Source organism: Ascaphus truei, chromosome 3 (genome assembly GCF_040206685.1).
Source record: "Ascaphus truei isolate aAscTru1 chromosome 3, aAscTru1.hap1, whole genome shotgun sequence".
Lineage (NCBI taxonomy): Eukaryota > Metazoa > Chordata > Amphibia > Anura > Ascaphidae > Ascaphus > Ascaphus truei.
The window spans coordinates 57723869-57739599 of record NC_134485.1 but is presented as its reverse complement, the minus strand read 5'-3'; the positions used below and the strand labels follow the sequence as shown (position 1 = coordinate 57739599).

Below are 15731 nucleotides of genomic sequence, written 5' to 3'. Positions count from 1 at the left end.
TGATGGCCTCTACAGTAGTCAGACAGACACAATTACATTTCAAGATGACAACAGAACTCCTTGGCTCAGGGGCTCTCAACTCCAAGGCTATAATATCACCGTAATCAGATTGTATCCCATTTTATTTTATCCCACGTAGCAGGGATTTCTAGACTGACTTTTTCCACTATACAGTACATAGTTCCAGGGAAGATTAGAAAAGCCCTGGACCCTTTCAAAAGGACTTTTAATAGAACAACGAAGGAACAGCACTGACGTTTGAGTGAGATTTCATATTCTGACATACTTCAGTCAACATCTGCAGTTTCAATGATTTGAGGACCCTATTCAAGCAGGATGTTCTGCTAATCAACATCCAGGCAATACCCAGGAGGTCCTTCGTCATTACATTACATCTCTTACACATTCTGGTTCTCCAAGGTCTTGTATTTCTGTAGAAAGTGAAGATTGATCCTCAATGTTACAATAATATATATAGAAGTAGGCCTCTCTCTTTGATAAAGTCCCACGACGGGATGAAACGCGTCAGAGGTCTCTCTGTGATGTACAGCACCATCGTTTAATAAAGCTGATTTTAATTCAATTCTTGGCTGAGTTCCATTTACGCAGTGACCGCCTACACTCCAATTACCTCCAATACTTAGCTCTTGGGGTCAAAGGGAGATGCTCAATATAATTATAATTTGAATTCTCATTTTGAGAGACGACAAAGGGCTATGATTACTAAGCAGTTTTCTGCCATACAAAACATTCCGAATCTGGAAGACACTTACAGTCCCATTGAAGAAGTCAATGGGCTGTGTGGTGTTACCGGATAAGTAAATAAGGGCTAAAATATCCAACTGGTACTGTAGCTGAACTACTGCTTCCAACCCTTTACTGCTTGTAGGACATAATCGCTTCACTAACCCGGAGGTCCAGGAATGCAATGTTTTGCTGGTCCCTCCTCCATTTCACAGAACAGTGGTAAAGCACCAACAGGCATTCTGCAAATAGGCCCAAATAGGGGAATGACAAGTGGCTACTCAGGCACGTTACCGATAATACACAACCCTGACCTTCCACCAGGCTTTAAAAGTAAAAAAAAGTCTCTTGGTAGACCAAGAACAACTTCAGAGCACAAGATCATATGATTGGTCCTAGAGTAAAATCCCTTGCAAGCTTAAGCATTCTATGAAATACCAGATAAATAATTTTTGTGGTATGCACAGATTTAAACATTTCCTCTCAAATTCATTTGTGGAATGTCCTCCCCAACAAAATACAGCATGAGAGAATCTGTTGTATCAATCCCCTAAAGAAACAGCTCATATCTTCCCTTTATCTCAGTATACACCCAGACACAAGGGATATTGAAAGACACATTAGGAAATGGAGAAATGGCATAGGAGAGCAACTAAAACTAAAAGACTGGGTAGAAATATGGGGCAATATCTCCAATATATCCATCAACACATTAATCAAAGAAAATAGCTATAAGATACTATATAGCTGGCACCAGATCCATGCCAGAGTAAAAAATATAATAAGCAGCACTCCCCAAACTTTCTGGGACTGTAACCAAATTGACACATTATATCACAAATGGTAGGAATGCCCGAAGATAAAGAAACTGTGGGTTCAAGTGTTCGAACTTCTAAGCAAGCTTTTGGAGACAATGATATCACCTTCACCACGGGTAGCTTTTACACAGAAAGCCAGATAACATGAAATTGAAATAAAACACGTTATTATACCATATTGTCTCAGCCACTAGATGTGTTGTTCCGGGCGGCGTGGCAAGGCCTAATAACAACACTTAGTAAGTTAATTGAAAAGATGTGGCACATTAGGAGCCCAGCAAAAATCACGGCATGGTTAAATAACTCGGTATACATAACTTGTGATCTACCGCTCACCCTGATATCATGTGTATATTTCTGTTTAAAATATAAATATACTTATATGCCTGCCGCAAGGAGGATAGGGTTAAAAGGAAAATTGTCTTTACAACTTGCGACGGAGGGCTGGCCACGCCCCCTGGTGGTTCCGCCAATGAGTGAACCAGCCGCGTGGGGTCATGGCCATGCCCCTGCAACACCCCCGCCACCCAGAAACTGTCTACCGAGTTATTTAACAACAAAAAAAAAAACATACAGAGGAGGCCTAGAGTCCTCCCCAAAGATCCTCAATAGCTGCACACAAGGCTAGGATTGAATTACAAGGTTCAAATACCAAATATATACATGTGGTTCAGTCAACCATTCAGTACAGGTAAGTAATTGCTTTCATCACTGTGAGAGGGCAATTACCACTAAAACGCCAAATGGCAAAAATAACAAATGCTTTATTAATATATAACAGGACAAACAACATAAAGCGCTCGCTCTAAACCAACTAAAACCAATTAAAATGTGAATGTAACGGGCACAGTCGCAGTTGACGTCGTGGAGGAGGAAGTAATCGGGTGAGATCAGTCCGTGTATTAGGCAGTTGCGGGGAACATATTTACGCATGCTATATGTATTGATTTGCATTAATATTTACGTGAGGGTGCCCCGTGGTACATTAGAACAGAGGGCTACCTACTATTGTTAAGAATTGACTATACAGTATACACGTATATACTATACATTAGCCACTACATGTGTTGATACCCCGCTGTGTGAGCTATCAGGAGTGTGCAGCATATATCTCCATTTGGAATTGTGTGAGTAGTATGGTGTCAGAGATATCCTGTGTATACTCTACTATATAATTGGAGGGACACCTGAATGTTTGGTTACTATTAGGAGTACATGCGACCGATATTGAGTCATAAACCTAACATTAACATCTGCACACTATAGTTATCATCGTGAGTGGAGATTCACTCGACAGCACTCATTCATTTGACGCATAACAACCATCTGTGTGCTATATACACTCACTCACTGTTTTGATGGTAACCCATCCTGATCGCCACAACTGCGACTGTGCCCGTTACATTCACATTTTAATTGGTTTTAGTTGGTTTAGAGCGAGCGCTTTATGTTGTTTGTCCTGTTATATATTAATAAAGCATTTGTTATTTTTGCCATTTGGCGTTTTAGTGGTAATTGCCCTCTCACAGTGATGAAAGCAATTACTTACCTGTACTGAATGGTTGACTGAACCACATGTATATATTTGGTATTTGAACCTTGTAATTCAATCCTAGCCTTGTGTGCAGCTATTGAGGATCTTTGGGGAGGACTCTAGGCCTCCTCTGTATGTTTTTTTTTTGTTAAATAACTCGGTAGACAGTTTCTGGGTGGCGGGGGTGTTGCAGGGGCATGGCCATGACCCCACGCGGCTGGTTCACTCATTGGCGGAACCACCAGGGGGCGTGGCCAGCCCTCCGTCGCAAGTTGTAAAGACAATTTTCTTGTCTCTGCAAAAACTCGTCGTAGAGCTGCCAAATGTGCGCCAGGGTACATAGTGGGCCCAGCCCCATTGAGGGGCGGTTCTTGTTCGTGCAGCGCACGCAGCATTTACTGGGGACCTAGCCTAATAAAGGGTTATAGTACTGCATCAAGAGCGAGAAAACAGTACATGCATTCTCCATATAATGATCTCCCCAGGAAGAGGTATTAGGACAGCACAAATGCAAAATTAAAACATTCCCGAGAGAAGTCTCATGGTTAGGAAAATGGAATCAACACAGAGATTAAATTAGTATTAAAGTATTGAAGTAGCAAACACAAGTAGGCAGGCATACCACCTTTATCTTTTGTTGATATATTTTCTTGTTGCCAAGAAATATATATTTCCTGTGTCCCTGGTAACCATCATTGTACTGTATAACCACAGAAACTACAACAAGGACAAACGAGAACCAGAACGCAGATGATAATTACAGGACTGAATTTCAGCTCTTTCAGAGAGAATACAAAGTGGTCAAAATGTTCCCTAAACAAATGTCTTGATCATTGTTATCCTCTCACAGCTTTGCAGATTCTGATCAGCAACATTACAACAACCCATCTACTTTCCATTATCAAGCCATAAACTAATCTGTATTGTTCCACCACTTCCATTAAAAAAGCAGCACCACAAATTGCAGTTTGTTTCTTTTATTTCAGATTTTTAGTTATAGGATTAAATCAGTGGGTCTCCTCCGGAGCTGAACTGCGTCAATTTCAGTTACAGGGACCCCATGTTTAAAGATACTTACCTCCGCAGGAGAGCCAGTTTCTCCATGTTTAAATGTCCCTCATCACACGGCCCAATAGGAAGCTGTAAGGGATGACTTCATGGTTTCCTATTGGCCCGCAAGACGAGGGACATTTAAAGCCGCCATTGTGTTTACCCCAAGCCCAGGAGCTGCTGCCTGCACCCACATCACCACCCCCTACGGAGGTATCTCTGGAAGCAGAGGCCCCCCCGGATCTGAAATTGACCAGTTTAGCTCCAGAAACTTCCTGCTTCAATCCTAGAACTACAAAATGCAACCTGGAGTGCAGCTGTAATTAAATAAAAGTGTATGCAATGGCTGAGGCTGCAGTCATCTCCCTTATAACCTGCATGTAGATTCAGTGCACATAGTCGGCAAAAACAAAACGTATCACTATAAGAAGCTTACTTAGAAAGATTCAAATCACCATTAAAGTTACATTTTTACTTAATTCCAGTACCAGGTGGTGAATACTTTCAATTCAAAGTGGGGACATGACAAACAATGCAAAGCTACATAAACAAAACATGTTAGGCCTACTTTAGGACAGGAGTGCGCGAAATGGGGGGCGTGAGATTTTCTGGGGGGGGGCCACGGCAAATCGAAGTCATGACGTCATATGACGCTGCCCATGCCAGAGAGCAGGTGGGGAGCAGGGGTGGAAGAGCAGGCAGGGAGGAACAAACAGAAAAGTTTGTGCACCCCTGCTTCAGGGGAATAGCAGCCCAGTCATTTTATTTTAACAAAACTATTTTTTTATTTTAACAGAACTATTTATTTTTTATTGACAGGACGTGAAACTACTGAAGAGACAAAAACACGTGCTTCCTAATCTGTGTGTGCACTGCCCATTGTACAAATAAGTAGGAGACTGCAGTACACACAATATCACAAAGACAATTACAATCTTCCTTTCACTACTGGTGATAAAATAAAAAAAAGCTGTGTGCTGAGCACGCGCATAGTAAGTGAAACTTCTTTGACTTTTGTCACAGAAATTGTATTTGTGTTGGTGTTGGTGATGTTTTAATTAAAAATCAAAATACAATCTCAATGACAAAATGCAAATAAATTTGACTTAGAATGCGCGTGCTCGGCACACATCCCCTGTATTAGCTATTTGCACTAAGTGTGAATTCCGCGTGTGACTGTGCGTGTGACTGTGCATGTGACTGAGAGTGTGCGTGTGACTGAGAGTGTGCGTGTGACTGAGAGTGTGCGTGTGACTGAGAGTGTGCGTGTGACTGAGAGTGTGCGTGTGACTGAGAGTGTGCGCGTGTGACTGAGAGTGTGCGCGTGTGACTGAGAGTGTGCGCGTGTGACTGAGAGTGTGCGCGTGTGACTGAGAGTGTGCGCGTGTGACTGAGAGTGTGCGCGTGTGACTGAGAGTGTGCGTGTGACTGAGAGTGTGCGTGTGACTGAGAGTGTGCGTGTGACTGAGAGTGTGCGCGTGTGACTGAGAGTGTGCGCGTGTGACTGAGAGTGTGCGCGTGTGACTGAGAGTGTGCGCGTGTGACTGAGAGTGTGCGCGTGTGACTGAGAGTGTGCGCGTGTGACTGAGAGTGTGCGCGTGTGACTGAGAGTGTGCGCGTGTGACTGAGAGTGTGCGCGTGTGACTGAGAGTGTGCGCGTGTGACAGAGTGCGCGTGTGACAGAGTGCGCGTGTGACAGAGTGCGCGTGTGACAGAGTGCGCGTGTGACAGAGTGCGCGTGTGACAGAGTGCGCGTGTGACAGAGTGCGCGTGTGACAGAGTGCGCGTGTGACAGAGTGCGCGTGTGACAGAGTGCGCGTGTGACAGAGTGCGCGTGTGACTGAGAGTGCGCGTGTGACTGAGAGTGCGCGTGTGACTGAGAGTGCGCGTGTGACTGAGAGTGCGCGTGTGACTGAGAGTGCGCGTGTGACAGAGTGTGCGCGTGTGACAGAGTGTGCGCGTGTGACAGAGTGTGCGCGTGTGACAGAGTGTGCGTGTGACAGAGTGTGCGTGTGACAGAGTGTGCGTGTGACAGAGTGTGCGTGTGACAGAGTGTGCGTGTGACAGAGTGTGCGTGTGACAGAGTGTGCGTGTGACAGAGTGCGCGTGTGACAGAGTGCGCGTGACTGAGAGTGTGCGTGTGACAGAGTGTGCGTGTGACAGAGTGTGCGTGTGACAGAGTGTGCGTGTGACTGTGCGTGTGACTATGCGTGTGCGTGTGACTGTGCGTGTGACTATGCGTGTGCGTGTGACTGTACGTGTGCGTCTGACTGTGAGTGTGACTGAGTGTGAGTGTGACTGAGTGTACGTGTGACTGTGAGTGTGCGTGTGAGTGTGACTAAGTGTGCGTGTGACTGTGAGTGTGTGTGGGGGTCGTGGGGGTCAGTGTGTGGGGGTCTGGGGGGGTCAGTCAGTGTGTGTGGGGCTCTGGGGGGGTCAGTGTGTGTGGGGGTCTGGGGGGGTCAGGCAGTGTGTGTGGGGGTCTGGGGGGGTCAGGCAGTGTGTGTGGGGGTCTGGGGGGTCAGGCAGTGTGTGTGGGGGTCTGTCAGTGTGTGTGGGGGTCTGGGGGGTTCAGTCAGTGTGTGTGGGGGTCAGTCAGTGTGTGTGGGTCTCTGGGGGGTCAGTCAGTGTGTGGGGGTCTGGGGTGGTCAGTCAGTGTGTTTGGGGGTCTGGGGGGGTCAGTCAGTGTGTGTGGGGGTCTGGGGGGGTCAGGCAGTGTGTGTGGGGGTCTGTCAGTGTGTGTGGGGGTCTGGGGGGTTCAGTCAGTGTGTGTGGGGGTCTGGGGGGTTCAGTCAGTGTGTGTGGGGGTCTGGGGGGTTCAGTCAGTGTGTGTGGGGGTCTGGGGGGTTAGTCAGTGTGTGTGGGGGTCTGGGGGGGTCAGTCAGTGTGTGTGGGGGTCTGGGGGGGTCAGTCAGTGTGTGTGGGGGTCTGGGGGGGTCAGTCAATGTGTGTGGGGGTCTGGGGGGGTCAGTCAGTGTGTGTGGGGGTCTGGGGGGTTCAGTCAGTGTGTGTGGGTCTCTGGGGGGTCAGTCAGTGTGTGTGGGGGTCTGGGGTGGTCAGTCAGTGTGTTTGGTGGTCTGGGGGGTCAGTCAGTATGTGTGGGGGTCTGGGGGGGTCAGTCAGTGTGTGTGGGGGTCTGGGGGGGTCAGTCAGTGTGTGTGGGGGTCTGGGGGGGGTCAGTCAGTGTGTGTGGGGGTCTGGGGGGGTCAGTCAGTGTGTGTGGAGGTCTGAGGGGATCTGTCAGTGTGTGGGGGGGTCCGGGGGGGGGTCAGTCAGTATGTGGGGGGGTCCGTCAGTGTGTGGGGGGTCTGGGGGGGGGGGTCCGCGCGGGTTGCGCCCGGGTTTTTGTAACACCGCTTCCTGGGGGGCCCGCAAACGCCCGCGTCACTGGAGGGCTGAATGGCGCCGCTGCCAGCCGCTTCTGCGCATGCGCGGCATGGCAGCGGTAGTGGAAGTTAGGCGGGCACATGTGTGGGCTGGGAGGGAGGTCCCATTCGGGTTAGGAAAGGGGGGGGGGGCTGTCCCGGTCGGGCGGTCTCTGCTGTCCCGGTCAGGCGGTCTCTGCTGTCCCGGGCAGCAGACGGGGAACGGCAACACATGTTTACAGCCGTGGCAGCGGGCGGGGAACGGCGCCGCTGCCAACCGCTTCTGCGCATGCGTGGCTTTCCTCCAGTCCCCATGATTACTGAGCATGCGCGGCTTGGCAGCGGATGTGCGGGGGGAATGGCGGCCGTTAGGAGCGGCGCCGGCGGCTATCGCCGCCGCCGCATATGTCATTAGCCATGTGGGGGGAGCAGCGCCCGTTAGGAGCGGCGCCGGCGGCTATCGCCGCCGCCGCCGCATCTGATTTGTGGAGCGGGTGTGATGTCAGTGTTGGGGTCGGGCTGAGCCAGAACACAGCCCGGCCTCAACTGCCAGCACTGACGTCACATCCGTTTCATTTCTGTCTCCACAATCCATTTTTGCCCCATCACGAATGAGGTGCCACTAAGGAAGTTTCACTTCAAAAAACAAACAAAAAACACAATAAGTCCCTCAACACACAAAGCACATACTGATTGTAACAGAGGGATCGCAGCAAACAAACAAAATGCATCAATCTCTATCAAAAATGTATTGAAGAATAGTCAAGGCAGAAATAAATAGAGTAACATGACCATTTGGGGAGGGCTGCTGCAGCAAAAACAGAGTCCCCAGTGCAGGCCATTATTTTCTCCCCCGACCCAAATAGCCTGTCATGAGGGCAAGTTATTCTGTTTTGTCTCCCACCAGATCGCTGTTGATTTTATTATTGAAGTAAACACACACAAAAAAACATAATTAAACCGTTAAGCAGCGTTCGCAGTTCTCCCCCCCCCCCCCCCTCCCACATATCATTCAACTCTGCTCTCATCCAAATTGAAGAAGCCGTTTATGTGAAGGCATCGGAGGCTGGAGAATGACCAGCTCCGCTGCTAAACCCAGAAAGCTCCCTTGCTCAGCTTTAGCACAATAGTTAGTATAATGTGGGGGGAGGTGCACAATGGGGAAGGCGCAATGATAAATAGCACTAGAAAGTCATCCGTTCATTAGAACAAACTCCCTTATACCAGAGATGTAAGGTGCACTTGGAACAGGGGTTCTCAACTCCAGTCCTCAGGAGCCCCCAACAGGTCAGATTTTCAGGCTATCCCTGCTGTGTGGTTATGTGGTAGCCCTGTGTATTTATCCCTGTTCAAAATGATAACGTAATATCAAGTTTGTTATAATTCCTTACAGTTTTGTTGTGTCTAATTACTCCTGCGTCCCAATCTGTGAACCACCCACTGTAAGAGTTAAACCCCAAATTACAGGACTCAGACCCCCACCTCAGTGACAGGTTCTACAGTCTGAGGTAAACTAAAGAGGGGTTACACAGGAATCTACCATTTGTTTATGTTATTTTAAAAATGCAAACTGTTTTGTGGCTGCAAGTCCTTTCTTCAGATGTCAAGGCAAAGTGCAATGAAGGAAGCATATGGACCGTGACCTTTTAGATATGACGCCATGCTTCCTTCAAAATTGTTGCAATGTCAGTGACGTTGTTGATAGCTCAAATACAATGGTTATGGCATTACACTGTCTCCAACAGGAACATATTTTGGTTGTTATTTTGAGGACATGATCTTTTACAGAGATTACAAGGTTAACACTTGTTCTCTCCTTGAAATAAATGATCTTACTTGCATTTGGAGAGTTTACAAAAAATATAATTTATGAATTTTAAACATCAAGATGATTTGCTTTGAAAATTTGTTATATATATATATATATATATATATATATATATATATATATATATATATATATATATATATATATATATATATATACATATATACATATATACACATATATAGTTTGGTTGAGATATTAGTTCGGTTGAGGCTCTTGTCATATCTTGAGATAGATAGATAGATAGATAGATAGATAGATAGATAGATAGATAGATAGATAGATAGATAGATAGATAGATCTCAAGATATGACAAGAGCCTCAACCAAATTAATATCCCACATCATGCCAGCTACGAGATGCTGTATCCTGGGAAAAAAAACAGGAAGCCCCCTCTCTGGCAATAGTAAAACGTAGAATATGGCATATTGCTACGATGAAAAAAAAACTCACAGCTTTCCTGAGGGAGAGCTACAACAAGTTCTCCCAGACCTGAGACCCGTGGTTTGCTGGAGAAGGGGGCCAGAGAGATATTAGAGAATAGGCTTGGGCATAGACAGGAGAAAACTATCCTCCCGGTCAGACCTTGCAAAGAGGCATGTCTCAAATGAACTAGAGTAACGACTAGCCCTTTCAAATAATGGATATGACCTGGAGTATACAAGTTAAAAAAAAAACTTAAAGCTGCAGTTCAGGCAATATCCTGCATGTGTGTTTTTTTTTAATAAAACAGTTCTGTAGTAAAAAAAAAAAAATACTTTTAGCATTTTCTGTTTTAGAAAAAAAACTATTTTGAAAGACCAATTTTCTTGTATTCTATTTTTAAAAGCATGCTTGTTGCTATAGCAACCATTTACAGTCCCCATATTTAAAGATGTCGCCAAATTTTGCCAATCAATACACGGAGAACGAATTGACCGGCAGCTATGCAGTTCTTTAGGTAAGTAGAGATTGCCCACATAAAACTATTGAAGTAAAAAAAAAAAAAAAACTAAAAAAAAAAAAAAAACACTGAACTGCAGCTTTAAGACCTTTGCAAATAATGTAACCAACCCCTCCCCCTCATTTCCCTTTGTATTGTTTTGTCCCGTATGTTCTGTCCACCATTACTTAGCCACAGAGTTATTAGGGGATGTTAAGGAGGACCCTAATAATTTGGATAATCAATATGTCTGGATTTGTGGGCCCAGAATGTCTATGTTATGGTTTTTGCTATATAACATCCTTACTGTTCCTACTTTATCCTCTCTATCCCAACTGAAAATTGCCAATAAAAATGTAAGTTGAAAAAATATATATTATATTTTGAATAATGAATAATATATATATATGTGAAATAATTGTGAAAACACAGTTCAAAACTATTGTCATTAAAAGTTTTTGGGGAGAGATAGAGATATATCTCTATCTCTCCCCTAAAACTTTTAACGACAATAGTTTTGAACTGTGTTTTCATGGGCAGTACAAAAATTGTACACATTCCAAGAGTCTCACTTTCAGGTCCTTCACCACCATAGACCATCCAGCTCCAGGAATACAACAATCACATGACCCTGGTCGACCCCCTGACATCAGTCTAGAAGAGGGGCTTCTTTATTTTCCGATCGCGATCTCAACTCACCCAGAGCCAAGGTCACGACCTCCATTAGCAAAAATTCCATGTCGTTGGAACAACGCCGTAAGGTCATAAAGGTTCCAATTAATAGGACATGGCCCCAATGCCATGAGGCATTCTAATAATAATCTTTCTTACACAGCGATGCAATGTACACAGCGCACTACACATTTATAGGCCCATCTGACCCGTATGACAAACTCCTTTTTGAAACACAGATGTGACTTGCCCAATGTCGCAAGGAGGTTTTTGAACGATGTTTACCTGCAGTGATATTATTACTAGACTTCTCCTTTTACAATTCATTTGGGAGCTTCCTTGGTCTCATCATCTAATTATGCTTTCTGGTTTTGAAACCTTGGCAACCACGCTGTTGTCTGTACGTAATGCAGCAGGGACTACTAAAGACATGAATTCCACCCATTTGGGAAACTGGGACAATGGAACGGGTATCAATTGGCAGAAAATGTCTTAGTAGCTTCAAACAGCCAAGAAAGAAGATGTAGTTTATATAACCAGGACTGGTCAACACATTTTATCAAACCCAAACTTTGGTAGTATAACAAGACTATATGTGCAGTCCGCAAAAAAATTCTCAATAGTGAAATTCCATAAGTGCAAGCAAAAAGAGTAGCACTCCAATAAAAACTAGCCACGTAGGTCAGGGCGCACAAACTTTTTTTGCTGCGCCCCCTCTGCCCCGGTGGTGTGAGCGCGCCCCAACCTTGCACGGCGTCATGTCCCGCGACGTCATTTGATGTGTGATGTCACATGACCACGCGGCGTCATGTGGCACCGCGTTGCCATGGACACGAGTCCTGATGCCGGCAGAGACATGGTCAGTTTAGAGTTGTAGGGGCCTCACGCGGTCCCCCGGTATTTAAATACCTTGGGGGAAGAGCGCTGGGCCCCTGCAACACCGTGCCCTCCCCCGAAAAATCTTGCGCCTCCCACTTTGCGCACCGCTGACGTAGGTAACATTCAATCTTTCAACGTTTCAGTCCAACACAGCAAACCTTTCTCAAGGTTCAAGCATGATTAGTCAGGTTAGTTGATGGGCAGTCACCCGCTGTCCATTTTTTGTGCACAAGTATCTCTCCACTTGCTGTCTAAAAAGGTGCGTTTGAGATATATCCTATCACACGCAGCACTTATCACACGAGATCTGACTCGAAAAGACAGTTCATGGTCCCATGGTCCAACGAAGTATCCGGCCGCTCCTCCTCCTAATGTGCACCCCACAAGCTGCCTCCACTCCTGTCCAAGTTCTTTCTAAACTAAAAGCGGTCTCACATTTTAATCTAGTCTAACTGTTGCATATGCCTACAACATATATTATCTTTAACTGTTCATGCAATGTCTTTATAGATATAGTATAACCCTGTTCACTGAATGTATCCATGTATTTGTCCTCATAACTGTTCCCTAAAACATACTTGAGAGTTACATCTCATTTTCTATGTATTACTTCCTGGTAAAACATTTTATAAATACAGAATATACAAAGTCCTAATTTACTAGAGTTCCAAGTGCTCCCTCGCGTCTCAGTCTCAGGGTGAATCGAATGTACCTAGTGGATACCAGCAGAATTGCATACATTCCCACAGCAACTAAAACTGCATACTGTATGAATATTCGTCAGCGAAGTGAATATTAACAATAAAGTGGCAAGATATTAACGGGACAAATTTTGACACTCACCCACCTTCTGTTGGCGATTACATGGCTGGCAATGTCTTGGAATTTTATAGGTTTGCTTAATTATTTTTATTGTAATGTTTAATACATAAAGGGGAAGGGCAGTGGGAACAGCGCTAATGCTAATAATATATAAAAATTAGTGACAATTAAGCAACTAACATACTAGGTATAAGCACTCAAATATTAGAGTGGAGGCAGCCAGGAAAAAAGATAGGTCACACAAACCAATATACACAATAAAAACACATAAACCGGCGCCTCAAAAAAATGAAAATAATAGCCTGACCGAATAGAGTCCAATACAGCTGGGATAAGTTCCAAGGAAGTATCTTCAATCTAGTCTCAAACAAACAAACATATAAGACGTGTTGTCGTCTTAAATGTTTAATACATGCTGTGACCTTTACCATCAGATATAGTTGTATATGTTTATTATAAGGGGGTTCTGGTTCTGGTATTTATTGATGAAGTGGTTTTAAATGATGATGTTACTTGTACATTGATTATTTAACTGTAGATTTAATTTCTAATAAATGTTAGAAGTAAATACCTTTAAAATTATTTATTTTATTTCTAACAGTTAAGAACATTCAAAAGGTGTTTTATCGTAAAGTTTGTTATAAGATTTTTAAATTAGTTTGTATTGCCTGTGTGTATTTTATATGCCTCATATTAAACAGATACATAACTTCAAAAATAGGATTATAAATGTAACATAGTTATCGTGGGAATCTCTTTTTTTACACTGAACGGATTAAAAACAGCACCCACAAAAACTTTATATATACACTCTCTTTCAGAGCTGGATGGGCTATAAACAAACAACATGCTCTATAGTGTGTTGCAGACCCCTTCTGCATTTAAAAGGTTACATTACAGTAGAGAACCAAGAACTTGTATAAACCTGGCAGGAAATGAACAATTTCTGGAAGTGGTGATAGGCGACAGAGTAACCACTACTTTTTTTATTTTCACGCCCAGAATACCCCCTGCTTTTTCTATTCAGATTCACAGTACCACTTTAAAAAAAATTAAAATCTAAAAACATTAGTGGACTGCTTTTAGGAAGCATGTCTTGTTTCTTGTGCTTTTCTATCTTTCAAACATATACCACAAAGATCTTTCCCCAATGTTTAATACAAATGTATTTTTTTGTTGTTGTTGCGGGGGGGGGGGGGGGGGGGATAAAGCAAGAGAGAGAGGGGCATAGATCAGCAATATAGCAAAAATGACGTTCATCTCACCAAACATTTCTCTGTCTGCCCCTTAAGTCTTTTCTCCATAATGCAGGATATACCCAAATAGGATCTCAAAGCCATTTCAAGTTCTGAGACAAGGATCCTTTTCCATGTGCAGCTCCCCTGCGCCCATAGTACAGACAAAGGGCAGCATGGGGAGATGGGGGTGCAGGGTGGCTGCAACTATGGGTGCAGGGTGGCTGTAACTGGGGGTGCAGGGTGGCTGCAACTAGGGGGGCTGCAACTGGGGTAGGCCCCCATGGTTTATATACAGTATGTTACTGATATTGTATGTACAGTACCCCCACTCCAAACTATAGTTCCTGCAAGCCTGACAAACACCGCTAACTTTGTCTTATGGTCCTTTTCTGCCACTTGTGGGACCTAAACAATGATTACACAGTATGGCAAAGGCCACAAGGGTACATCTTAAACACCAAGCGGACCGCAGGGCAGTGTGTCCGTACTAGGGATACGCCATGTCAGATGATAAAGTTCGTGCTTAGTAGAAAACTACTTTTAAACTTAAGTGAGCACCGCCCATACAGACGGGAGACTTCATATGGGAAGTTTTTTTTTTTTTTTTTTTTTTAATCCTCAACCCCAAATAAACATGCCGGACAATCTGGATTAACCCCTCTAATGCCAGAAGGCAGATCACTCGGCTGCATGAAAGGGGGGTGGGTTGAAAAGCCAGCATGGCAGTGGCCCCCTTTGTATGAGGATCTTACACAAAACTAAATGAAGCAGACATCTCTCCCGTTGCTACGGTCACAGGGATTCGCGGTCACACACGCACTGGGTCCTGGCACTTACTTGTGATCCGCTGGGCAGAGAGGCTTCTAATCCACGCACATTTCTGTCCGTTACATCTGCTGCTGTGTGCAATGCAAGCGAGGGGAGGCGGCTCCAGCAAACCCAGCAGCACGCAGGGGGGAGGGGTCTGTATCTCACTGGGGGCAGGGGGGAGGTGTGTGTGTCTCACTGGGGGCAGGGGGGAGGTGTGTGTGTGTCTCACTGGGGGCAGGGGGGAGGTGTGTGTGTCTCACTGGGGGCAGGGGGGAGGTGTGTGTGTCTCACTGGGGGCAGGGGGGTGTCTGTGTGTCTCACTGGGGGGCAGGGGGGGTGTCTGTGTGTCTCACTGGGGGGCAGGGGGGTGTCTGTGTGTCTCACTGGGGTGCAGGGGGGGTGTCTGTGTGTCTCACTGGGGGGCAGGGGGGGTGTCTGTGTGTCTCACTGGGGGGCAGGGGGGGTGTCTGTGTGTCTCACTGGGGGGCAGGGGGGGTGTCTGTGTGTCTCACTGGGGGGCAGGGTGGTGTCTGTGTGTCTCACTGGGGGGCAGGGGGGGTGTCTGTGTGTCTCACTGGGGGGCAGGGGGTGTCTGTGTGTCTCACTGGGGGGCAGGGGGATGTCTGTGTGTCTCACTGGGGGGCAGGGGGGTGTCTGTGTGTCTCACTGGGGGGCAGGGGGGTGTCTGTGTGTCTCACTGGGGGCAGGGGGAGGTGTCTGTGTGTCTCACTGGGGGCAGGGGGGTGTCTGTGTGTCTCACTGGGGGCAGGGGAGGTGTCTGTGTGTCTCACTGGGGGGCAGGATGGAGGTGTCTGTGTGTCTCACTGGGGGCAGGGGGGAGGTGTCTGTGTGTCTCACTGGGGGCAGGGGGAGGTGTCTGTGTGTCTCACTGGGGGCAGGGGGGTGTCTGTGTGTCTCACTGGGGGCAGGGGGGGTGTCTGTGTGTCTCACTGGGGGCAGGGGGGAGGTGTCTGTGTGTCTCACGGGGGGGGGCAGGGGGGAGGTGTCTGTGTCACTGGGGGGCAGGGGGAGGTGTCTGTGTCTCACTG

At 46.1% G+C, this 15731-nt stretch overlaps 1 protein-coding gene across 2 annotated transcripts in view; it reads right to left on the bottom strand.

Annotated features, from left to right (window-relative positions):
* The window catches only part of ST3GAL6 (ST3 beta-galactoside alpha-2,3-sialyltransferase 6), a 120876-nt gene extending 106025 nt beyond the window's left edge, over positions 1–14851 (bottom strand). The window contains exon 1 of one of the 2 annotated variants that reach the window (XM_075594063.1): positions 14710–14851. The gene's annotated coding sequence lies outside the window, so the exon portion shown is untranslated. The remainder of the gene's footprint in view (positions 1–14709) is intronic. The other variant, XM_075594065.1, reaches the window with a different exon arrangement.
* Positions 14852–15731: the final 880 nt, after the last annotated feature.